This window comes from Amblyomma mixtum, chromosome 10 (genome assembly GCF_055824585.1).
Source record: "Amblyomma mixtum isolate Tamu chromosome 10, ASM5582458v1, whole genome shotgun sequence".
NCBI classification, from domain to species: domain Eukaryota; kingdom Metazoa; phylum Arthropoda; class Arachnida; order Ixodida; family Ixodidae; genus Amblyomma; species Amblyomma mixtum.
In genome coordinates, this window is record NC_143021.1 from 100,921,237 (window position 1) to 100,946,287 (window position 25,051).

At 49.4% G+C, this 25,051-nt stretch overlaps 1 pseudogene; it reads right to left on the reverse strand.

The window, feature by feature from the left end:
• Positions 1 to 2,714: 2,714 nt before the first annotated feature.
• Positions 2,715 to 21,796, reverse strand: LOC149326544 (uncharacterized; annotated as a pseudogene).
• Between the last annotated feature and the right edge of the window lie 3,255 nt (positions 21,797 to 25,051).

The window sequence follows — 25,051 nt, forward strand, 5'->3', positions numbered from 1 at the left end:
CGGATGCGTGAAGGCCCTGCAAAGTTCATTTCCCTCACCACCCACTGCGCTTCGCTTAGATGCGGACCAGGAACTGCGACACGTGCGTAAGCCCTCCTATTCATATCGATATCTGTAAAATTATGTATCAAGATTCTCATCAGTAGCTTAATCTGCATACTTATGTGAAATTGCAAGCGCACCTTGTTGTAGATTCAGAGAGAACATTATCCACCTCTTTTCCTATCAAGTATCTGTTAGTAGCACTTGTCCTTCCTTCTTCGTCCTCTGTCGCATTGCTTTTTGTGTATACACAGGTGGCCGTTAAATTAATGATTTATCGTGAGAGGCGACTGGGAGCCCTGCCATCCCATGGCAGTGACACATCGCTTAATCGCTACAACCCTGCGCCAGAAATGGTATGGTGACTCCGAGGATGTACGACTGTAAAGTAGACGATGCCGAATTCCGCATATATAGGCATTAACCTTTGATGAATGCTGTCTACAACAGTGGCCGAATATCTGCAATTTTTCGAGCAAGTTCAGCGCCTCGGAGATGCGCATGTACATAAGGGCAACTACAGTGCGCAAAAGGGATTTTCTTTCGCCGCACTAGATGGCACCACCATATCGAGGTTTTTCCCTACGTTAAAGATGAAACTGCAGCTTAAAGATGGAACCCTCCTGCTCCGGTGGTACATTTCATTCGCCTACACTCTATTATAGGAATTCCTGATTTGGTGTGTATTATCGTATGCACGTGATAGATCAAGCATTTTTATTCAAATGGTGTAAATATCGTGGGTGAGTAAAGTCTAGCTTATTTTGTAACATCTAATTTTTGTAATATGTCTTATGTAGTGGCAACTATACTTGACGGGAATAACCACCCGTGCATGTGAGGATTTTGAGCGGTGTGCCGCTCCCCTAACAAACATGGCTTCATGTTTGTTGTTTCTGACGTTTTCAATAATTAATACACACTGTTACTTTGTTCTTGGTAGGAACAAAGTAATAGTGATAGTAACAAGTAATAGTAAAAAGTAATAGTAACAAATCATTGACTGGTGCTGAAATAGGCGAAATGTTGGAGGTCCCGTTGTCGGAGTATCAAGTGAATGCTCTGCTTGACCAACAGTTGCCATCTGGCACTGATGACGAGCGATTTGAGATCTAAGCTGGCTACTGTGACGAAGTAGAGTTAGGGAGATGGAGCTGTGATACTGATGATAATGACGCAGACACTGACAGCGATGCACACAAACATTGTGCGACAAAACAGCGTCGAGTTCGAAAAAAATTCAGGGGGCACTTTGACTGTCTAAAGTGGGTAGAGGCGGAAGCGTTTTCCGCACCACCTTCGCTGTTTCTGTGGCACTGGTGGCGTCACATGTAATTGAGTACTAATTGCTAAGTGATGACAAATCATTAATTAATGGTTAATTACTGAGTAATGCCTGAATACTAATTAATTGCTAATTAATGACGCTTAAGCTTCGCCTTTAGGAGTAGAACGCGACAGCGCGTTGTAGCGCTGCGAGGGAGACCACGGAACGCCACCACCCGTTCGGAGCGATGCCTTGCCCTTTGAACGCAACGCGTTTTGAGGAAAGGAAATGGCGCAGTAATTCTCTGTCATCTCTGTGGACACCTGAACCGCACCGTAGAAGAAGGGAGGAAGTGGGAGTGAAAGAAGATAGATAGAGAGGAGCCGTAATGAAGAAAATGAAAATTGTATTTGAGGAAAGGAAATTACGCAGTAACTGTGTCACAAAATTCAGGGGGGCACTTTTTTGACCTTAAGTGAGGTCACTGATGTGCGGTTAAGATGTTAAGCTTCGCCCCTAAGAGTGGAACGCGACAGCGTCTTGCAACGCTGCCAAGGAGTCCATAGAACGCCATCGCCCATTTGGTTCTACGCCTCGCTAGTCGGTAAATTGGTTTTTAAGGAAAGGAAATGTATCTGTCTCTCATTTGTCGGTGGACACCTAAACCTCGCCGAAAGGGAATGGAGGAGGATGAGAGTGAGTGAAGACACCGTATTCACTAGACGCGCCTTTGTTCATTCCAAACCATCGAGCTGGCATGGCGGAGTGGATAGCATGCTCGTCTCTCATGCCAAAGACCGGGGTTCGCTTCCTGAGCTCGACCAATTTCTTAATCGGTTTTATTTATTTATATGGCCTGACTAGTAAAGCTAATTAGGCTAATTCGGTAATTAAGCAGTTAACTAAGCTCAGTCCCACTTACTTGGAGCATCACTATACGATCCCTTCAATTGTTTGCATGGTTACTAGCCAAAGTACAATTGGCCCCGTTTGAAATTCGCGCACTGTCACGACCGTTTCCACCAATTGAAAAGCGTGACATTTTCTGTCGACAACTGCTGCTTACAACGATGAGACATTAAAGGTTTCCGCCTTAATACAATCCAAAGGTTTGTCGCTGGGACACGAAGGTTTGGTTTAGCTTATGGTGATTTAGCGTCTCAAAGCGACTCGGACTATATGGGACGCCGTGAGGGAGGGTAGCTCCGTAAAGTTCGACAACCTGGGATTCTTTAACGTGCACTGATATCGCACAGTACCATGGACCTCCACAATTTCGCCTCCATCGAAATTCGACTGCCGCTCCCGGTATTGAACCAGTGTCTCTCCTGTAGGCATCCGAAATCCATAGCAGTTGAGCCCCCGTGGCAACTGGGACAAGACGTATGTAGCTCCATCTTAAACACTAAAGCTCAATGCTGCAGCTGCAAGTGGAAAAACTCCCATGAAAATGTTCGGAATCATGTTCGGTGAGGACCTTATAGAGCTTCTGACGTTTTAATTGAAACGATAAAGAATTTTCATTCGCCCCAGGATCCAAGTGATGTTCCAAAACAGATGGAAGTGTTCCTAGGCATAGGTATGTATATTGTCACGTAGTGGTAACTGCATGAAAAAATAAACACAACTAACAAACGCTACAAATATTCGCGGCAATATTTCAGTTGTGGATATCTCATTTAGGCCCTCTTATTGGTCGTCCAGCACAAGGGAAGATATAGTAGCCGATAGCATGAACCTCAATCAATGCGGAGAAATTCTGTCCTTCACCTGAATGATCCTGATCTGTAAAAGAAGAGCAGCGATGATGGCGTTGATCGTCTCCAGAAGGTTCGTCCCATGGTTAAAAAGTGAATGCAACATTCAGTACTTTGGTTGTACCAGAGACCTGCAAGCCGGTAAATGATCAACTGAGCGATTTCAAAGAAAGACTCCTGTTGAAACTATACATAATGAAGCGGCCCAAGAAATGCGGCTACAATGTATGCGTCAGGACTGGTCAGTCTGCATACGTCAATAAAATTGGGTTTCACGGTGACAGTTTGAAGTTGGACTCACCTGATGCATCACTGACAATTGGCGGGTAAGGACGCGTGGTGCTTTCCCTTTCCACAACGCACCTTCCGGGGTTTTCCTCTTTCTCAAAGATGAGAGACTGCACGCGGCATGCACCATGCGCAATAACAGACGGGCCAAATGCCCCCTGATGTAAGCGAAAGAGCAGAAAAAATAGGGCAGAAGTTAAGACAGCAGCATTATGGTGTGTGAATGGCACGACAGCAGGCTTGTCATAATGAGGTTGAACGTATATGGGGTTCACCCACTCGTAAAAAGAAAACGGTTCGACCGAAAGAACAAAACCATGTACAATTGACAGGTACAATAAAAACATGGCTGGCGCCGACAATTGCGTCTTGCTACTTTAATGTACCGAATAGTCTTGAGGAACTAAAAAAGGTATGTCACAATTAACGCTCGTCAACCGGCTGCCTGGCGCAAGTCGTTCAGGTACAGGGGCATTTTTACGCTTCCTTGTGGCCAAAAAGCGAGCGTTGGACAACATTTATTTGTTAAGGTCGGTCAGCCCGTGCGTGGTGCACATGTGTCGGTGCGTCGGTCATCGAGAAGGAACTCAAGGAGTTGAGGGTTTAAAACAAGTCTTTACTTGTAGGCAAGGAAACACAAAAAGGTAAAAACTAACACAGTCCGTAGCAGAAGCTATACAGAACAAGAAACGCGACAAGCAGGTGAGGAACAATAGAAAAATAAACTACTCCAACTATTGCGAACAAGAAGAAGACATACAGTGCATTAAAGTTAGTAATATACAAAACGTGACAGATGTAGGGAAAGGAAGAAGTCCGGCGGACAATTTACATACGAGGGCCGAGGCGATGTCTCCGGTTCAGGTGGCTGTCGATGCGGCGATGGCTCGACGGCGGAGGGCCTTGCGCGATGGAACGTGCGTGCCTCGGAGCGGTAATTCGGCCCTCCACGCCCGCAGACACACCAATCAACCTCTTTAGCTGCCTGTCTCCTCCCGACTGTCCTCAGTTCTCTGCAACCGGGACGGGCCGGCACACTTTCTCCCTTCCCCCTCTCATCGGGACGCTTTTCGCAACGCGGTGACGCCGGGGCAGAGGAGACGCATTAAGCCGCGATGGGGCCTCGGAGCGCCGCGCGATACGGGCGAGACGGGGGAACGCAAAGGACTTAACTCTTCCGTGACAGCCGTCGCCAAGTCGGCCAGGCCTGCACTCTCCACCTTCAATAAACAGCGCACCCGCACCACGGCCCTTGAACTTTGCACGCTTCCTGGCACTCATTCGCCGATGGCCGAGCTCCGAGAGACACCTTGACGGACCCCCAGCAACAGCCGTGCTACGAGCCTGTTACTGCGCCATCTGAACGCCTCCTCTGCTCTTTCCCGATGAGCCACGTCCCGCTGGTCTGTGACAGGATAAAAGCGAGTTATTTTTTATGTCACAGATTTGGCTTTGTGCCCGCACGGCTCTTGCGCCGCTGTATAGCAGCAGAGTGCGCCATGCAACTCATCCAATTCAAGCTCTCGGTGGTTTTTGGGTTAATAAAAGCCGTATTAAGGAACGCAGGTGAAGAAGATCATCCTTCTACGGAATTTTCCGCACGTTCTGCCAGAGCAAAATAAAGGCTACCCGCCAAATAAGTTCAGTTTCCACAGAGGTGCGTTAGTCTATGTCAGCCATTTTCCGTTTAAGGAAGCATCTACAGCTCGAATATTTAACATGAGCTAATGCGAGCGCAAGACTACATATCTTTGCGGAAAGTGCAAGCTGCACTTGCCCGTTGACCAAAAAAGTGACTGTTTTCCCTTTTTCCATACAGCAAAATGACGTGCACCAAGTGCAGCGTTTTGTTTTCAAGCCTACGAGTGTGCAACCAAAAAAGCACGGCTTCTTAAATACAAAATTACCGGCAGTCATTCGACAAATCTGTAGTCCACTTTGTGCACACTAGGGGACATTTTGTATCTTGTGAAATATGCAAACTACTTGATGAAAGTTTTTTCTATGCTTTTTCTTTGCTCAATAGAAAATCAAATGTAGCGAACTTCATACGCGTTGTTTTATTTTTGACGCGACGAAGGTTAACCTACTGAAAGTTTCGGGTCACACACTTCAGCATAAGCTTAAAGGGTGAAGTTTAAATGTCCCCTCCTTTTTGTTTTCAGCTGCTGCACATGGGTGTAATACCTTTTCATTTACTGGTACACGGCTTGTATGAATTATGAATAGGCTAGAAAAAAGTCTGTACAGTGCAAAACTAAAGCGCCTTACAGGTGCCAGCGCGTGATGTCGGAGAGCCTCCGACATATATTCGAGACGAAACACCGATTTCGTTTGCATGAAGTAGGCCACACTGAAATGGCATTTATTCTGTGGCCATCTTTCTGTCTAACAGTTTTCTAGGCAGCAGACACGCTGAACCATTGGCGAGCGCTGCGAGCAGCCAAATGCTGTTTGAAATACATGCGAACTCCTAACGTCAAAATGCGTGACCACTCCTGGTAGGTTGGCACAATTGTTGTGCGCCCACATGAGGAACACCAAGCGCTCCAGCGAGATCTCAGTATTATTTACGTTGTTCAACACGCTCCACTGAAGCGGCGCAATGGCGTCGACTGCTGACGCAAGTGCGAGAGCAGCAGCCGCCGTCTTGAGAGGGTCGCTGGAGTCGGACCCGTTGAGGTGAGTCTGTTCAATGCACTGCAGGCGGCCCTCAAGGAACGACCAGCATTGTGCCGCCATATCGATTACTGCCACGGGAAGGTCGAGCGCGATGTTCCGGCGATAATTCTGGGCTAGTAAGGCCAACAGGTTCGACGGAAAGAAGATGTTGTTGCCTTGTTGCACTATGACCGGAAGAAGGAAGCTTTCCGCGTCTGGTAAATAGCGTGCTATCTTGGCTCTCCTTACGTCGATTGTGTACGAGCGCGCAGCGATCAAGTGCGGCGAAAGAGTCCGACACGGCTGGAACCACAATGTCCAAGACAGCGATTGGTTCCGGAAGGACAAGCTTGAGCTGATTTAGCTTCTCTGTGATTTCCTGCCTAGTAATTCCGGAGAAAAGGGGGTGCCCTGACGCATCACGAGTCACGGTGTCTTTTATCTGCATGAATAAGGCTCGAACTTAGTCTTGCAGGCGACGACTGCTCACCACTTCCGCCTTAAACGCGTGTTAAAGTTGACAGATTTTCAGGGCGTGGCATAATACGCCAGGTGGCATAATGCCATTACTGACCGGCGCTTCTTCCAAAGCGTCTCTCATGTTGAGAGCGGCGCATACGATGACATAGGCCGCTGCAACGGGCTCAAGAGTCTCGTTGACTAGGGTGCTGAGGAAGTAGTTGATGCCCTCCGGCTGTCGCGTCGCAACAGTGGTGACGTTCGGATGCACGGGCAATACCAGGTCACTTAATATGTCAGCCCATTCAAGTTGAGATAAACGAGCAAACGTTGACATTTGAATGCTGTAAGCCTGATTTCTTGAGTGACTGGCGTCTGTTAGTGCGGCCATGTCATCTTTCAGGCGTAAAACCTGCTTCGCTGATACGGATGTGTTAAGAGCACCGTTGATAGCCTCAAGCACAGGGGGCAAAATATCCTCGAACGCCGAGTTGGAGAAGCAGTCAACAGTTCGTTTTATATTCAAGGGAGTGCCTCCCTCGGATACACTGAAAGAAACTACGGCTCGTAGGCTGTACTTGAAACTAAGCTGATCGAGAAAATAGACCACTTCCTACTCGGTCATCTTGCGGGAAAGTACGCCAGTTTGCGCGATCGCTGTGGCGTATTCGGCAGCGTCATTTCCAGAAGAGAGATCTCTCTCCCATGTCTTCTGTATGCCCATCTTGTGACGAAGCCATACCAGCGGATGACCAGGCCCTGCTGTGCGCCGAATGTAAGTGCAGCTATCACCTTGGTACTTGCTCGGGCTGGTCGGAGGCGACTTTTAGATCTAAAGGTGAAGCCGGTCGCAAATCGTGGCATTGTGTGCCTTGCCGCAACTCGAAGGTAAAATCTGGTGGGAAGGGTTCCATTGATGTAGAACTCGCTGCAAGCCTCGCTGATATTGCTCAGAATTTGGACGCGCTCGCGTGTTTGCCGTCTCAAGTCGAGGAAGTAAGGGCATCCATAGAAATGATGTCGGCCAATTATGATGCCATCCTAGAGAAACAGGAACAACAAGACAAGGAAATCGGTAGCCTTAAAAAGCTCGTCCAGAAGCTAGAATAGAAAAGCTGCGATAGCAGCACCGTTGACCAACTGAAACTGTCTGTAAATGAGCTAGAGCTATATAGCAGGAAGCAGAACATTGAAGTTTACGGAATTCCCGTTTCCCCTGAAGAAGACTTGCTAGCTAAATTGAACGATGTCACTGAAACGATCAAACTGCAAGAACTGAAATCGAGTGACATAGATAATGTCCACCGTCTCCCTGCTAAACCGGGGAAAGTACCCACGATTCCTGTACGTTTCTCACACCAAGCGCTTCGCGACAAGTGGCTGGCAGGCCGTATAGCTTTGAGAAAGGCCAACTTTTCTGCTTCCATATCGAAAAACCTGACGAAGTACAACAGAAACCTTCTGCAGTTGAGCCGGGACTGGGCAGCAGCAAACGGCTATCGCTTTGCGTTGCATGTCGGTGGTCGCGTACTTATTAGAAAGGAGGAAGGGGAGACTGCTATTGTCATTCGTAGCCCGGAGGATTTTGCTCAACTTGTGAACGCGTGATGTGAACACCACTTTGATGTTTGTTCAGTTATTTTTTGTTATATTTTTCAATACTTCATTTTCTGCAAAGTCCAGTCTGTTCGTCGGACTTGGCTTTTCATTGCAAAACTTCGCAGCAATGTTTGAACTTTGCTCATTTTAATCTGCGTTCAGGCAGAGGGAAGCAAGACGACATTGAGTGTTTTCTTGCTGAAGTCAAGTTGCCGATTCACGTTCTGTTGTTCACGGAAACATGGTTTTGTACTGAGGACGAGACATTTAGTATACCAGCTTATAAGAGTTACTGTCTGAACCGCCAGGGTAAGCGAGGGGGTGGCGTATCGCTGTTGATCTTAAAAGATATGGAATATGAACTGCTGGATTAATTTTGTTGTGTAAACGCCCATTATGAGGTATTTACACTCAATTCCGTTCATATGTGTTTACTGTATGTTATCGTCCTCCATCTGGCGATACGAGTGTTTTCCTTTCTTTTCTGGATTCCCTTCTTGAGTATGTAATCCAACACAAGCATAATATCGTTATTGGTGGTGACCTAAATATTAATCTTTTATCGAACATCACGGTGAGGCATGTATTAGATTTATTGTTAAATGTTCACTGTTGTCTGAATGCTGTGAATGCGCCAACGAGAGTAACGGGAGAATCAGAAACATTACTAGACGTTTTCGTTACAAATATGAATTCAGCGCTTCTAACATTCGCAGTTATCAGTTTACAAATTAGCGATCACCTACCTATTTTTACTATCTGTGAACCACACACTTAATATCAAGAGAAGGCCAAAAGAATATTCTTACAGGTATATCAATTCTTCTAAACTTTCTAACTTTCGTGAGCATACAGCCGGCGCGGATTGGAGCAATGTTTTTTCTGAAAGAAATCCCGATGTAGCATATTATAAATTTATTATGATATTTCAGGAAATATATTCTACCTGCTTTCCTCAAAAAGTACACAATCCCCCCCGGCAGGCTCGTAAACCGCGAGTCAGTTATCAGTTGCTTAAACGGACAAAAAAACGTGATAAACTGTACAGCAATTTTTTGAAAACCAAATGTCCTGACGCATTGAAAACTTTCAAATCATACAGGAATAAGGTGACAAAGGAGCTTCGAGCCGCAAAAAACTGTATTATCAGAACCTGTTTCTCTCCTCGAAAAATAGTTGCGAGGCGACTTGGAAGAAATTAAGCTCAATCATAGGGCGTACGCCCGAACCGTTCACCAAAATTACTCTTCACGGAGTAGATTGCTAGGGATCCGAACTGGCGAACGCATTTAATGACTTTTTCATTTCCATAGCTCAACCGTCCTCATCTTACGAAGACTTGCCACCCAATTATTCTCACAATAACTTTGTTTTTTTTTTAATCCTGTTTCAGACGAAGAGGTGGTTGCGGCTTCCAACAGCCTTAATAACAGAAAATCTGTAGATAGTACAGGCATCCAGATAAAGCCAGTTAAATTTGTTATTCATAATATATCGAGCTGTTTGACACATATACATGCATCTTAGAAGAGGTATTTCCACGCAACATGCAGTCTGCGAAGGCCATAGTATTGTTTAAAAAAGGCGATGAAAACGACCTTGCTAACTATCGCCCAATCTCCATCTTCCCTACCTTCTCAAAAAGGTTTGAAAAGTTAATTCTCACACGTATTACATCCTTCATCGACCGCCACAATATATTAAACCCCGCTCAATTTGGATTCAGGAAAAACAGATCACTGAGCTTGCCCTTCTCACTCAAAAAATGTATTTTAGAGAATTTTGGTGAAAAGAAACTAGCGCTAGGCGTCTTTTTAGATTTCTCGAAAGCTTTCGACAGCATTAATCACAAAAAGTTACTCAATAAACTAGACCGCTATGATATGCGTGGTACAGCCTACTCCCTTATATCTTCTTAATTATCCAGTAGAACACAGTATGTCGAAATAAATGGTTTTTCCTCTGTAGTGCAGCCTGTGATCTCAGGAGTTCCATAAGGAAGTCTTTTAGGCCCCCTTTTTTATCCTTTACATTCATGATATTGTCAACATAGATCCATCTGCAAAATACATTATTTTTGCTGATAATACCAGTCTGTTTTTCTCTTGTCCTTCAGGTATTGATCTATCGAGCCGTTCTAACACAATCTTAGGCAAAATTGATCAAAAGGCATGTAGGAACAGTTTAAAACTTAATGTAAATAAAACGAAAACAGAATATTCGAGTTATCCCCACTCATACTCAATGACAGTCAAACAGAAGTTAGCAAATTTGTCAAAGCGTTGGGCGTCTATTTTTCAGAGAATATGCTATGGGATGCACATGTAGAATACTTAGTCGCAAAGCTCTCACGCACTATTGGTTCCATATGTCGCCATCTTTCAGTATTTCCTCTCTCGATTAATATTCTCCTATACAATGCACTCTTTTCCTCTATTTTAAACTATTGCTCCCTGGTGTGGCCAACCACAACTGGAGAAAATATCACCAAGTTATTACTGCTACAAAAAAGAGCAATCAGACTAATTTCTAAAGCTTCTTTCGCCCCACACACAGGGCCATTATTTGAGCAACTAAAAATTGTTAAAATGACATCTTTGTACAACTACCGACTTTCCCTACTTTATAGACAAGGCATCACCAAGAAGGACGACACGCTAACATTATTAGCGGCGCTGCAACAAAACATCAATACACATAACGTCCGAAATCCAGAACGTTGGCATATCACTGGCGGTCGCACAAACTATGGCAAGCAGATGGCTCGTCACAGGCTTCCTGTTTTACTCAATCAGCACTCACGCAATAGTCGGACAGATTTTACAGTTGTTTCCGTGCAACAATTCCGTCAAATATTTTGGTGAACAGTTGTCTGTGTCCTCATTTAGTGCTTTGTACATGATTTGCTTTGATTTATTTCGTGCTTTTTAACTCCAATTTCATTCAATTTTGATTTATTGATGTAAAAATTCAATCACTTGATTGATCCTGCGCTGCATAATGCCGTCAGTAAGGGGGCAGTCGCCCCGTCAAGCTGCTCTCTGAAGCAGCTTTTAAGGCGGAAGCCTTTAATGTCTCATCGTTGTAAGCAGCAGATGTCGACAGAAAATATCACGCTTTTCAATTGGTGGAAACGGTCGTGACGTCACAGTGTGCGAATTTCAAACGGGGCCAATTGTACTTTCGCTAGTACCCAGGCAACCAATTGAAGGGATCGTATAGTGATGCTCCAAGTAAGTGGGACTGAGCTTAGTTAACTGCTTAATTACCGAATTAGCCTAATTAGCTTTACTAGTCAGGCCATATAAATAAATAAAACCGATTAAGAAATTGGTCGAGCTCAGGAATCGAACCCCGGTCTTCGGCGTGAGAGACGAGCATGCTATCCACTCCGCCATGCCAGCTCGATGGTTTGGAATGAACAAAGGCGCGTCTAGTAAATACGGTGTCTTCACTCACTCTCATCCTCCTCCATTCCCTTCCGGCGAGGTTTAGGTGTCCACCGACAAATGAGAGACAGATACATTTCCTTTCCTCAAAAACCAATTTACCGACGAGCGAGGCGTAGAACCGAATGGGCGATGGCGTTCTATGGACTCCTTGGCAGCGTTGCAAGTAGTAGTAGTAGAAAACTTTTATTGACATCTTTTAAGAGATTCGCGGATTCGAAGCCTCCGTAGTCTTTCGTGGCGCCGGCGACTTGAGGCTTCTCTTCAGCAAGGTTGGGCCCCTAGTCCAGGGCTCCACTCAGTCGCGCTGCATCAGTAGCGTGCCGCACTAAGGCCCTTTGGGCCGCGAGCTCGCTGCTGGTGAGCCGGCTCTCCCATTGCTCCGCACTCGGGAATTCGTGTTGGTGGAATGCTTTATTTCGTTCGCACTCCCATGTGATGTGGTATAGTGTGGGTGTGTCGCTGCACCAGGGGCAGTTTGCTCTGTATTGTGTTGGTGACATCTTGTTATAGATGTACAAGTTGGGGAAGGTGTTTGTTTGTAGCCTACGCCAGCCGACTGCTTCCTCCCTCGTGAGGGCTTTGTGTGGTGGTGGGTACTTGAATTTATCCCCCTGTATAGTTGTAATGTCTCTGTGTATCTCCCCTCGCATGCTAGTAGCTGAAGCTCCAGAACATCTGACATGCCTGCTCGGTATGTAAGCCCTCGTGCTAGGCTGTCTGCTCTTTCGTTCCCCGCTACGCCTGCGTGGCCTGGGACCCAGATTATGTGTTGTATGGGTGTCTTCTCAGCAGAGGCTGCTGCCCCACTGATTATCCTGAGGGCCATGCCGCTAATTCTGCCCTTCGTATAGTTTTTACACGTGTCTTTCGAGTCTGTTAAGATGTTTAGGGATCGGCCTTTCCTATAGCCTTCTGCTACCGCCAGCGCGACGGCAATTTCCTCGGCCTCCGTTATGCCCACGACCTCCACTGAGGCGCATGTGGCCATGTCTCCTGTGCTATTAACTACCACCGTAGCGGCTAAGCGCTTCCCTGCATGTACGTACATGGAGGCGTCCGTATAGACTGTGTTCTCTGATCGGCCTAGCCTCCTTTCTATCTGCTCGGCCCTTGCTTTTCGTCTGTCCTCGTGTAGGTTAGGATCCATGTTTTTAGGCAGGGGTACTACATTAAAGGTGTTTCTAAGGTCGTCCGGTACGTCCGGGAAGGTTGGGTCGGAACACGTGCGGACTGGTAGCGTTGCAAGACGCTGTCGCGTTCCACTCTTAGGGGCGAAGCTTAACATCTTAACCACACATCAGTGACCACACTTTAGGTCAAAAAAGTGCCCCCCGGAATTTTGTGAGACAGTTACTGCCTAATTTCCTTTCCTCAAATACAATTTTCATTTTCTTCATTACGGCTCCTCTTTATCTATCTTCTTTCACTCCCACTTCCTCCCTTCCTCTACGGTGCGGTTCAGGTGTCCACCGAGATGACAGAGAATTACTGCGCCATTTCCTTTCCTCAAAAAGCGTTGCGTTCAAAGGGCAAGGCATCGCGCCGAACGGGTAGTGGCGTTCCGTGGACTCCCTGGCAGCGCTACAATGCGCTGTCGCGTTCCACTCCTAAAAGCGAACCTTAAGCGTAATTAATCAGCAGTTAATTAGTATTCAGGCATTAATCATTAATTAACCATTAATTAATGATTTGTCAACACTTAGTAATTAGTACTCAATTATATGTGACGCCACCAGTGACACAGAAACAGCGAAGGTGGTGCGGAAAACGGTTCCGCCTCTACCCACTTTAGACAGTCAAAGTGCCCCCTGAATTTTTTTCGCGGCTGCTCCTTTATTTGTAAAAGAGGAAAAATAAACTATTATTATTATTATTATTATTACTATTATTAGATCTGATTTATGTATTGTACCAAATGGGGGTATGCAGAGTCGGAGAGGTTCGCCAACAGTTTCACTGTTATGCGATCCCGACCAGGTGCCCCACCTCGGCGGATTTTAGCCAGGGCCGACTTAAGGTCACGCAACTGAAAAGGGGCGTGTAAATCCTGATTTGGGTGTCCGGAGCACGTGTACTCGGGCCCAACCGGGTCATTTGTGCGGGAGAGGTACCTGTCGCACAAAATGTCCGCAAGTTGCGCCGTCGTATCATGGTACCCGTGGAGAGCCCGCCGGAGCTGTTTTTGCGTTTCCCTTTACGTTTGAGAAGGGTCCATGAGGCTGCGTAAGAGAGGATAAGCCCCCTTCGAGTTCATCTGACGCGCTGCCGAGTTGCAGCGTTCTATCCAATTCATGTCTGTGAGCTGTGCGGCTTAATCAGCAGCCTGCTCCGTAAGTTCTGCAATGCGAGCTCTAAGCTTGCGATTCCTCTTGTGGTGGTGGTGAAAATATTTTAATGAAATGGTTTAGGAGGTTGTAGCCGTGGTTGGAGCTCTCAGTCCGGAACCCCATTGGCATAGGTTGCTGTCCGGGCTCTTTCGATGAGTTGCTTTTGACTCTTTCCGTCCGAGCTGGACAGAGCTGCCTCCCACCCCTCCTGCGTTGGCTGGTTGTTAACAGTGATCGCCTGATTTCGTTGGCAGGCCCATACCATATGGTACAGGTCCGCCTTCTCCCCGCAGAATTTGCATTGTAAGTCAAATGACTCCGGGTCTATGGCATGTAGTCTTCGTGGGTTGTTGTAAGTGTTGGTCTGTAGCTTTCGGAGGTGCTGTTCCTCCCCTTTATCTAGTTAGTGTCTTAGCCGGCGGAGGGTAGACCCGACGGGATAAACTTAAGTGCTGAAGTATGTCATTGTAAGTTAGTAGTGAGGTAGGAGGTGCCACGGCATCCGCACTGGGTGCCCGGGGGAGAAATGCTCGGGCTGAGGCATGTGCGCTCTCGTTCCCTGGGATGCCCTGGTGACCTGGTACCCATATTAAGTGTTTGTGTGTGGGTTGGTAGCGACGGATGTAGCTATCTTGCAGGATTTTAGCTGCTAGCGGTGCGACCCTGCCCCTGAGGTAATTGCGATACGCTGTCTGTGAATCTGTGAGAATGTATATTGAGCTAGTGTGTGTTGCAGCTAGAGCAATCGCCACTTCTTCCGCAGCCAGTATGTCCTGGCTAGCCAGTACTAGTCCGTCGACTGTTGTATTTTGGTGCACTACCGCGACGGCCGTCATTCCCTGCTCGGGACCCGCAGCATCGACATAGAACACGCCCTCGCGCCCGCCGTAGTGTCTTTTCATGGCTTCGGCTCGTGCTTGTCGTCTTGACTGGTGAAAATCAGGGTGCATATTCCTGGGTAGTGGAGCTGCCTTGAGTTGTCCTCTCCATGAGGCTGGGATGTCGGTTTTGGTGTCTAGCTGTCGGGGGCAATTAATGTTTAAATCACTCAGGACTTGTCGGCCAGTTCGAGTTGTGGAAAGCCGTACCACCTGCGCCGTAAGGTGTGCCTCTATCAGCTCATCGATCGTGTTGTGCACACCCAGTCGCAAGAGCCGGTCCGTCGATGTCGCAAGAGGGAGTCCCAGGACCTTCTTGTAGGCAGTTCTGATTATGATGTCGAGGTTTTTGATGTCACGCTTCTTAAGGCGGAGGTAGGGCGCTACGTAGACGACGCGGCTTACAACGAAAGCTTGCACCAGTCGCAGAGTATCGTCTTCTCGCAACCCCGATTTGCGCGTCGTTATCCTGGCGATCATCCTGGCGACTTGCTCGCTCACGAGCCGTAGTTTCTGGAGGGCAAGAAGGTTGTTGCCGTTGTTATTTATGTACAGACCCAGTATCTTCATGGTCTGAACTTCCTTGATGGGTGAGTTGTCTACGCGGATATTGATGGTGTCTTGATTCTTGCGTTGACGGAAGACTATCAGTTCGGATTTTTCGGGTGAGCACGTTAGTCCACACGCCCGGGCATAATTTTCAACTGTTGTCGCCGTGGTTTGTAGTTGTTCTTCAATCATTCCCATACTTACCGTGGTTGTCCACATGGTTATATCATCAGCGTACAGGGCGTGGCGTATGCCCTGTACCTGATTGAGAAGAGGTGGGAGATTTAGGAGTGCAATGTTGAAGAGTACTGCCCCTTGTACTGCCCCTTGCGGAGTGCCTCTCGTGCCCATCTTCACTTGCGTTGTATGTTTTGAGCCGGTGCTGATGTTGACGGTTCTGTCCGTAAGGAAATCGCAGATGTACGAGTAGGCTCGCTGTCCGCAGTTCATGCATTGTAGGTTGTTGAGGATTGTGGAGTGTTTGACATTGTCAAACGCTCCCTTGAGGTCAAGTGTTAGAAGCGCTCGGTTACTGTTTGTGCGTGCGGGATCAATGACTTCACGTTTGATTTGCAGAAGCACATCATGGGTGGACAAGTGTGCCCGGAATCCAAACATCGTGTGTGGCAGTAGCTCATTGTCCTCAAGATAATTGGAGAGACGGGTGTTGACTGCCTTTTCCATGAGTTTGCCTGCGCACGACGTGAGGGATATAGGGCGCAGGTTTTCAATGCTGATTTTCTTGCCGGGTTTGGGAATAAAGTGTACATTGGCTGTTTTCCATGCTTGTGGAATAGTGCCGGTACGCCAACATTCCTTTATGTAATCCGTGAGTTGCTGCAGAGCCTCCGTGCCGAGGTTGGCCAGAAGTCCGACAGTAATTTTGTCTTGTCCCGGGGCTGTGCCTCGGCGCATATCTGCTAGTGCTGCAATGATTTCCTCTCAAGTGAAATCTCTGTCTAGGTCTTCGTTCGGTTCCCCACGGTACTCCTTATTGTAGGGTTGTGGGTCTCGCGCGGTGCAGATATAGCGACGCGTGAGTTCATCCACGAGTTCATGATCCGTGCCTTGAAAGCTGTGTAGGGCTCGATGCAAATTTCTGTGTTGTTCACTCTTCGCTTTCGGAGGGTCAATTAGGCATCGCAGAAGGTTCCATGTAGCCATGGTGTCTAGGCGGCCTTTGAGGGATTCGCACTTCGTTAGCCAATTAGTGCGAGCGAGGTCCCATGCGTATTGGTCTGCTTGAATATTAAGCTTGGCTATTCGAAGTCTTAGTTTCCGATTGTGTCTTCGTTTTTCCCACCGTTTTATAAGACTACGTCTTGCTTCCCAAAGGTATAGGAGGTGGTTGTCAACAGCTGGGTGGTCCTCTGTGGTGGCAAGAGACTTTGTGAGCTTTTCTTTAAGGTCGAGAATGGAAGCCGCGCAATCTTCGTAGCTGGTTATTTGTTTGGATGTGGTTAGTTTGGTGTCCTTTCTGAATGTCTCCCAGTCTGTAATTCTGGCTTGCCCTCGTGGTTTGCTGTGCTTGTTGCTTTCGAAGATGGTCTGCAGCACGTAGTGATCGCTGCCTAGGGTCTCTCCTGTATTGAGCCACTCATAGTTGCGGGCATTGCGGACGAGCGTGAGGTCGGGAGAAGTATCCCGCGTTACGCTGGTGCCGACTCGCGTCGGGTGCTGCGGGTCCGTGAGTAGGGTCAGGGCCATGTCAGCGATGGCGGATGCTAGTTTTCTGCCTTTCGTGTCTTCCCTGGAGTATCCCCATAGGGGGCTGGAAGCATTAAAGTCGCCAACTATAGCTAGGGGAGCTTTTTGGGCTTCTCTTAGGGCTTTAAGAAATATCACGTCGAAGGCTACGCGGTGCTCTTTGGGGCGACTATATATATTGAGTATATAGGTGCTCTTGCTGTTTCTGTGCTGTGGCAGTATTTTTATGAAGGTATATTCAATGTCGCTGTCTAGATTAAGGTCTACAGTGATTGCCGTGCATAATTTGTGGACCAAGATGCACGTCGAGGGATTTGTTTGATGTGTTGAGTATCCTCTGATCTTAGCCTCCATATTCACTTCTTGCAGGGCTATTATTTGCGGCGTATCGGGATGAGAGTCTATGTATTGCTGTAATGTTTCCCTCTTCCGTTTTAGTCCCCTGCAGTTCCACTGTAGGATAGTAAGTTTATGTCTACGTTGTGGAGCCATGCTGGACACTAGAAACTTGTGCCTCATCATGTGGTGCGCCCTCAGGTTGTATATCTGGCTGAGTGCTTGGCAGACGACGAGTTCCCATTTTACCCTGCAGCTTTGTGCCTCTGTTGTGAGAAACATCTGATAATTCCTGAAGTTTGCGGTCAATTCTGATCTCCTGCGATTGCATCCTTATTAAAACTGGTTCGAAGTTTTCCATCATGGGTTTAATAACTGATTCGAACATACTTTTGATTGTCGTCTCGATCATAATTTGTAATTTATTTTCAATGAGGTCTTGAATTGTTTTTTCCAAGCGAGTGATGCGTTCCTGGGTTTGGGGGTGCTCTGTATATTGCTGCTTTAGTGCCTGCGATGGTGGTGCCTGCGGAGTTGGTGCATGGTGGGGTGCGCCTGGTGTAGTTGCTTGCCTCTCGTGGGTGCTAGCATCTAACTGGTGTGGAGACGGAGGGTGTAGCTCTGCCCTATCTTCTTCCATCGGACATGCCTGTTGCGTCGATGGAAGTAATGTGTTGTTTGGATTGACTGCGATGACTAACTGCTCTTTCAATGTGCTATTTTCTGATTTTAGTTGTTCAATCTCTGCTTTAAGTCGTTTGTAAGCCAACGCTTCGGGGGAGGAGGCAGCTACATCTGCCCAGCTCACCTTGCTGCCGTTGCGCTGCTCCTTGTTATGGGGTCCTTCTGTCTTCTCGGCTGGACGACTGCCGTTGTTGTGCGACACATTATCGGTAGTCCCAGGTCCATTGCTTGAAGAGCGTGAGCCGGGTGGTGCTGAGTTGTTGCTGGACTGGTCCTGGTGGGTCAGTCGGTCCCCGCTGCTCGATGGACCTCTGCTGCCGGACCGGTTCCGAAGCCTGGATCTTGACCCGTGGTTGAATTCTCCTGTCTTGGGCTTGGTTTTTTGTGATGTTCGGTACTTGTACTTGCACTGATTCGACCCCATGGGATGTAGACCTTCGCAGACCGTGCACTTGGGTTGGCAGTTGTGGGATTCTGGAACATCTTGCTGACCGCACTGCGGACATCTTGACTTCGAAGGGCAAGGGCAAACATCCGCCCGGTGTCCAAGTTTCCCGCACAGTGCGCAGGCTGGCGTTGGTTTCTTGTATAGGCCTACTGGAACCGCTTCACCGTAGTAGAAGACGTGAAACGGAACCTTTCTTCCTTCAAACGTGATGGCCGCCACGTTGGAGGAACCTAATTTTCTCACGCTCACCACTGGTGCGTCCGGGGAGCGAAGCGCGTTCGTGATGTCTTCGTTGGAAACCCTCGGGTCCACTTGTATTACTCCTTTGCAAGTGTCGTCGGAGGGGCGGAGGTAGGAGTACACTGCCTGTGCCTTGTCCCCAAGCTGAATTTCGTGAATTGCCAGGATCTTTCTGATTATTTGGGCGTCTCGCACCCCGACGACGATGATGTTCTGTTCCCATATGGGCCAAACGCTGAGCTCGGCTGAGCCCTTGTCGACGCCAGCAGCAATGTGCAAGGCGTTTCCGACCGCGTTGCTTCCCCTGAATTTGCTGAGATCTAGCGTTCCTTTAGGTTTGATTATGATCACTGCATCTTGCTTGTCCAGACGCGGCTGCGGAGGAGGCTTCCAACGCTTGACTTGCGTGCGGGGCGTCTGCTGCAGCGGCGTATCCCCTGCCGCGGTGACGCGTCCATCTGGCGTTCGACCTTTTTGCCGTGCCGAGTGGTTGTCAAGGGCTGATGCGCGTTCCCACTCTTCTATCTTGCGTTGGATAATCGCCTCCGTAACCTTGTCAAAAACTGGGGTTTTCGCCTGCGGCATGGTGACAATCTGCATCCCCTCCGGGTCGTATCCCATCAGGGTCGTCATGGTTTGCGGCAGAATTTGCCCGCGGAGCCGCGGCGGGCAGCTGAGTCGTGGCCCAACTGTTAGGCTTAGCAACTCGCGCGATCCGCTTGGTCTTCAAATTCTCGAAGGATTTGAGAAAACGGTCCCACCTGAACAAGGGTGGGTGGTATCCTCGTTGTTCAGGAAGTGTAGCCAGATGGTGTCGCAGCGCTTCGGCAAATGCTTCGGGAAAGGATCATAAAATTCGGCGGAGCCGATGTGAGACACGTCCGCTCTTCCCGACTGCTGTGGCGCGTCTCCATTCCTCTTGTGCTCCTTCCATCGTTTTATTAAGCTTCGGCGCGCCTCCCACAGATGCAGGAGGTGACTGTCCACTGCGGGGATCTCGTCGGTGGTGTGAAGTGTTTGCGTGTGTTGTTTCTGTATGTTGATGACCTGTGTTGCCCACTCCGCATAGCCGTCGGAGAATAGTACAGGAGGGATGTCCTGAGTTCAATATTGCTGCAAATTAGTTATTTTGGCCTGTCTATTTTTTACAGCCTGGGTTCGCCAAAAGCGTGATGCGGAGAGGGCAGTGGTCGCTGCCCAGGGTATTCCCCAGGTTCTCCCAGGTGGTATTCGCAGTGTTCCTAACCAGAGATAAGTCAGCACACGTGTCACGGGTGACCGAGTGGCCCACACGTGTGGGGCAAGTCCGAAGACCGGCGCAGCCCCAGGTAGGGGCTGCATCAACGCCGCGGCTATCGGGCCGGAACCACTTTCTTCCGCTGCCTGTCGAGGCGCTATTTTACGTTTTAGCTGCGGGGAGTCACAGGAGAGTATTTTTTATTTGGAAGGTGACCCAGGGATGCACCCCCTTAAGGACAGAGTCAGTCACCTGGGCCGCAATGTCGGGAAGCATTTCAGCAAATGCGGACCTGAACATGTCCTGGAAGGACTCGCGGACCGCATCATAATTTGGTTCGGGAGCGCTGCCACCCGCTCCTCCAATTGCTGGGCTGTACGCTCCAGGGCCTCGCAGCGGCCCGCGTCCACAGGGGCCTACGACCACCGTGTCCGCGGTTCGCCATGAGACGCTAGTCAGGCAAGATGATACTGAGGATCCGTCATCGCTATCCTCGGGCTCAGCGTTCTGCATGATCTCGGACTGCCCGACCTGCTTAGCTTCTAGTTCTTGAATTTTATGGGCGAGAATTTGGTTTTGGCGCCTTAGCTACTCTACCTGCCGCTGTAGGGCGGATTCGGTGGGGGAGGGAGGGGGGGTGGACCCAGAGACTAACCCATTACAACTGCTCATCTCAGTTTGGCGTGGTACCAGGGGCGGGAAATCCTCGGATTTGAAGACCGGCAGCCTCGTCGTGTTCCCGGACTTTACAAATTTTGGCGGCGCGAACTGGGACTTCTAGGGCTCAAGCTTGGGTCCCGGAGACTGCTTGGGTCCGGCCTTCGGCGTCGGCGCCTTTTTGGGTCCCGGCATCGGCTTCTGCTTGGGGGTGGGTGGGGGTCCCGGCTTTATGACCTTGCGGTACTTGCCCGCGCAAAAAGGTGCTCCGGTGGGATGGCTGCCTCCGCAGATGAGACAGCACGGGGAGCATTGATGTTCAGCTGGGCCGCCGTCAGGAGCAGCAGCAACCTGAGCCACGCAGCGTTCACAGGGTCCAGGCTTCGGTCGCGGGCAAGCGTCGGCCCGATGCCCCACCGTGCCACACGGGGGGGACAGGCAGGGATTGTTTTCTGATAGAAGCGGACGGGGAGACGCTCGCAACTATACAGCACAGTCTGCGGCACCCTTGTCCCCGCAAAGGTGACCACAGCAATCTGCGTTTTTCCATGTTTGCGCACGGATACTACGTTGGGGTCCTCACTAATATTTTTCTTGACACTTTCACACGTCTTGTCCAGAGAGACGCTGATGACGCCCTTGCAGAATCCGCCGGAGAGCTTACGGCGGCCCCGGAATAGCAGCTTGCGGCCTCTGACCGGCAGCATGATGTCCCGGAGCAGCTTCTCCGCAGCGTCAACGGATAGCAGTGTGCACGCGAGAACTTTTTGCTCCCAAACGGGCCACACTTCAAGCCCCACACTAGAGGCGTCCCCGAGGATGCTGCCAACGGCAGCGCCGGCTTGACGAGGACCCAAGGTGGCTTTCAGGTCGATGGTGTCTCGTGGCTTAAGAACCAAAATAATTTCTTATTTCCCGATGCGGGGCGTGTGTTGCGGCCGCCACCGGGTCTGTTTTGCTGGTTGCACAGCTACGTGTGGCGCGTTCTCGCCCTGCACATGTGCAGAGTGTCCCGCCACACGTTGCTGGCCGGCGTCCGTGTTGGCGTCCCTGGAGGCCTTAGTCTTCTTGCGTCAGCGCCATACGCGGACCATGTCTTGAAGGTATTCCCCCTCGCTGGGAAGAGGCTTCTCATGTTGGACGGTTCTCAGGTTAACGATCCCTAGGGAGGTGGGGTCGTATCCGGTGAGTTGGCCTTGCACCGCCATAGCCGGGGAATTCCCAAGGAAACCCCGAACGCAGCCGACGCAGGCCTTTTCACCTTTAGGCTTAGCGCCGCAGAGGTGGGGAGAGGTCTTCAAAGTACTGAAAATCGAACAAAAATTCAGGGGCACTTTGACTTTCTAAAGTGGGTAGAGGCGGAAGCGTTTTCCGCACCACCTTCGCTGTTTCTGTGGCACCGGTGGCGTCACATATAATTGAGTACTAATTACTAAGTGATGACAAATCACTCATTTATGGTTAATCACTGATTCATGTCTGAATACTAATTAACTGCTAATTAATGACGCTTAAGCTTCGTCTTTAGGAGTGGAACGCGACAGCGCGTTGTAGCGCTGCAAGGGAGTCCACGGAGGAGGAGGAGGAGGATAAACTTTATTTTCGTCGACAGATGTATCTGATGGTGTGGGGTTATAGCCCCATCAAGTGGCCATGAGCCCGTGGCGTTCAGCGACTTCTAGGGCTCTTGTCACAACCCGGATCTGTGTGTCCGAGTCGGAGCTGAGCAATGCGGCCTCCCACTGGTCTGGATTCGAGAGCTGCAAGCCTCTAAGGGGGTAGCCCCGAGGGCAAGCCCAGAGTATGTGGGATAGAGTGGCATGTTGGCCACACATTTGGCAGGAAGGGGAGTAGACCCCAGGGTATATGCGGGCATATATCGCGGGGTTGGGGAAGGTGTTCGTTTGGAGTTGCCTCCACGCAACTTCTTGGGGTTTGGTGAGAGAACTATGTGCGGGGGGATATAGAAGTCTACCCTAGCGGTAGTGCATGGTTATGTCATAAAATGTGACCATACGATCTCTCGCGGTCCGCAGGACGGGCGACACCACAACCCGGTCGACGAATCCGCGGGCATAATTGTGGGCCGCCTCGTTGCCTGGATGCGACGAGTGCGCAGGGACCCAGATCAATTGGATAGGGAGGAGTTTAAGTTTGGTGGAGTGGAGGAGAGAGAGGGTGACAGGGGAGACCCGGCCTTTGGCGAAACTACGAATCGCCGATTTAGAGTCGCTGAAGATGGTTTCTGCAGAGGTGGAGACCATCGCCAAGGCTATGGCCGCCTCCTCGGCCTCTTCAGGCAATCTGACGGGAATGGAGCACGCAACTAGCGGCCGTCCACAGTAGTTTACAACCGCGAGCGAAAAAGCTTCGCGGTCGGGATATTCCGCGGCGTCGACATAGACTGCTGTCTGATCTGTTAAATATTTTTTGTGCAGAGACTTAGCCCTGTGCTTGCGGCGAGCGACATGATACTCTGGGTGCATATTTTTAGGAAGAGGGGTAACGATAAGGTTACTGTGGATATGGTGTGGAAGCTGGACCCTGTCGGGTGCGGTTGTTTCGAAGCGTATTCAAAGCTTGTCGAGTATGTGACGTCCCGTGGAGGTGTGAGTGAGACGCTCGTACTGAGAAGTGAGATGAGCTTCCGAGAGCTCCGTCACAGTGTTGTAGACCCCTAATGCCAGTAGTTTATACGTGGGGGTCCGGTGGGGGAGATGAAGAGCCGCCTTATAAGCCTGTCGAATAAGGCAGTCAACGCGGTCCTGTTCCTGGCAGCTAAGGTAGAGGTAAGGGAGGGTATATGTGAGGCGACTGATAACAAACGCCTGAATAAGACGTCGGAGGTCAGCCTCTCGCATGCCTACATGTTTATTAGCAATGCGACGAATTAGACGAATGGTCTGCGATACAGAGACTGTAAGTTTAGCTAGAGTGTCGGTGTTTTTCCGATTGCTCTGGATGAGGAGCCCCAATACCCTAATGGTGGATACTTCGCGTATGGGCTGACCACTAGCAGTAATGCAGATGGGAGGATGGCCGTGGAGACCGGGTTGACCTCGGATGAGCAGCAGCTCGGATTTCTGAGGGGAGCACGAGAGGTCGGCTGCGGCTACATGGCGCTCAATGACATCGACCGCTTGTTGAAGTGCGGATTCGACCTCAGCATCATTGCCTGTTGAAACCCAGAGGGTAATGTCGTCTGCGTATAAGGTATGGGATAGCCGGGGGATAGCGTCTAATTTAGAAGGTAGCGTGAGCAAGGCGACATAGAAAAGAAATGGGGAGAGAACGGATCCCTGGGGGGTGCCATTGCTACCGAGGTTTATAGGGTCTGAGAGGAGAGAGCCAAAGCTAAGTTCAGCTGTACGACCAGAGAGGAAAGTACGTATATACTCGTAGGTACGGTGACCAGGATTTAACAGGGAGAGGTTAGTGAGAATAGCTCGGTGCGAGACGCTGTCAAATGCTTTAGTTAAATCAAGCCCTAGAATAGCCTTTGTGCCCGCTCTGGTAGAGGGGCACAGTATCTCTCGTGAGAGCTGGATCATAATGTCTTGCGTAGAGAGATTTGAGCGGAAGCCAAACATGGTGCGAGGTAGGAGATGGTTATCTTCAACGTAATTATTGAGGCGGCTGAGAATGACGTGCTCCATCAGTTTCCCAGCACAGGAAGTGAGGGAGATGGGGCGGAGGTTTTCGAGAGCTAGTTGTTTGCCTGGCTTCGGTATGAATGTCACGCGTGCATGTTTCCATGCTGCGGGGATTTTACCCTCTCTCCAGCAATCATTCATAAAGGCAGTGAGGGCCTCAATGGACGGGTCATCTAAATTACGGAGAGTTTTGTTGGAAATGCCGTCCGGTCCCGGGGTAGAGTTAGGACGGAGCTGAGTGAGAGCGAATCTTAGCTCAGCTTCCGAAATCTCCTCATCGAGGGCAGGGTTGGCACCGCCCATGTAGGGGGGGAGAGGGTCCGGGGAAGTAGTATTGAGATAGCGTACACGAAGTTCATCGAGAAGATCCTGGTCTGAGCCGGGGTGCTGATGGACTATGCGGGAAATGGTGTCTCGTTTGGATGTTTTGCAACCGTCTGGGTCTAAAAGGTAACGGAGAAGGTGCCAGGTGCGAGTTAGCCCGAGCTGTCCACGCATGTTGTCACAAACTTGACCCCATTGCTGGGTAGTCAGTGCGATAGTGTGCGCCTCAATCTGTTTGTCTATCTGAGCTACTCTACGTCGAAGCGTTCTATTGTGGCGCTGTTTTTTCCAACGGTTTTGAAGGCTTTCGCGGGCCTGCCACAGGTGGAGGAGACGGCTGTCTGTATTGGATCGATCAGCCGTGATAGGTGATTCTTGAGTAGTAGCAGAGACATCTGCCTGCAGTTTGGAGATCCACTCGTCCAGGTTATTAATCCGGGTAGGGGCGTTCTGAGCGCGTAGGGAACGAAACTTGTCCCAATCCGT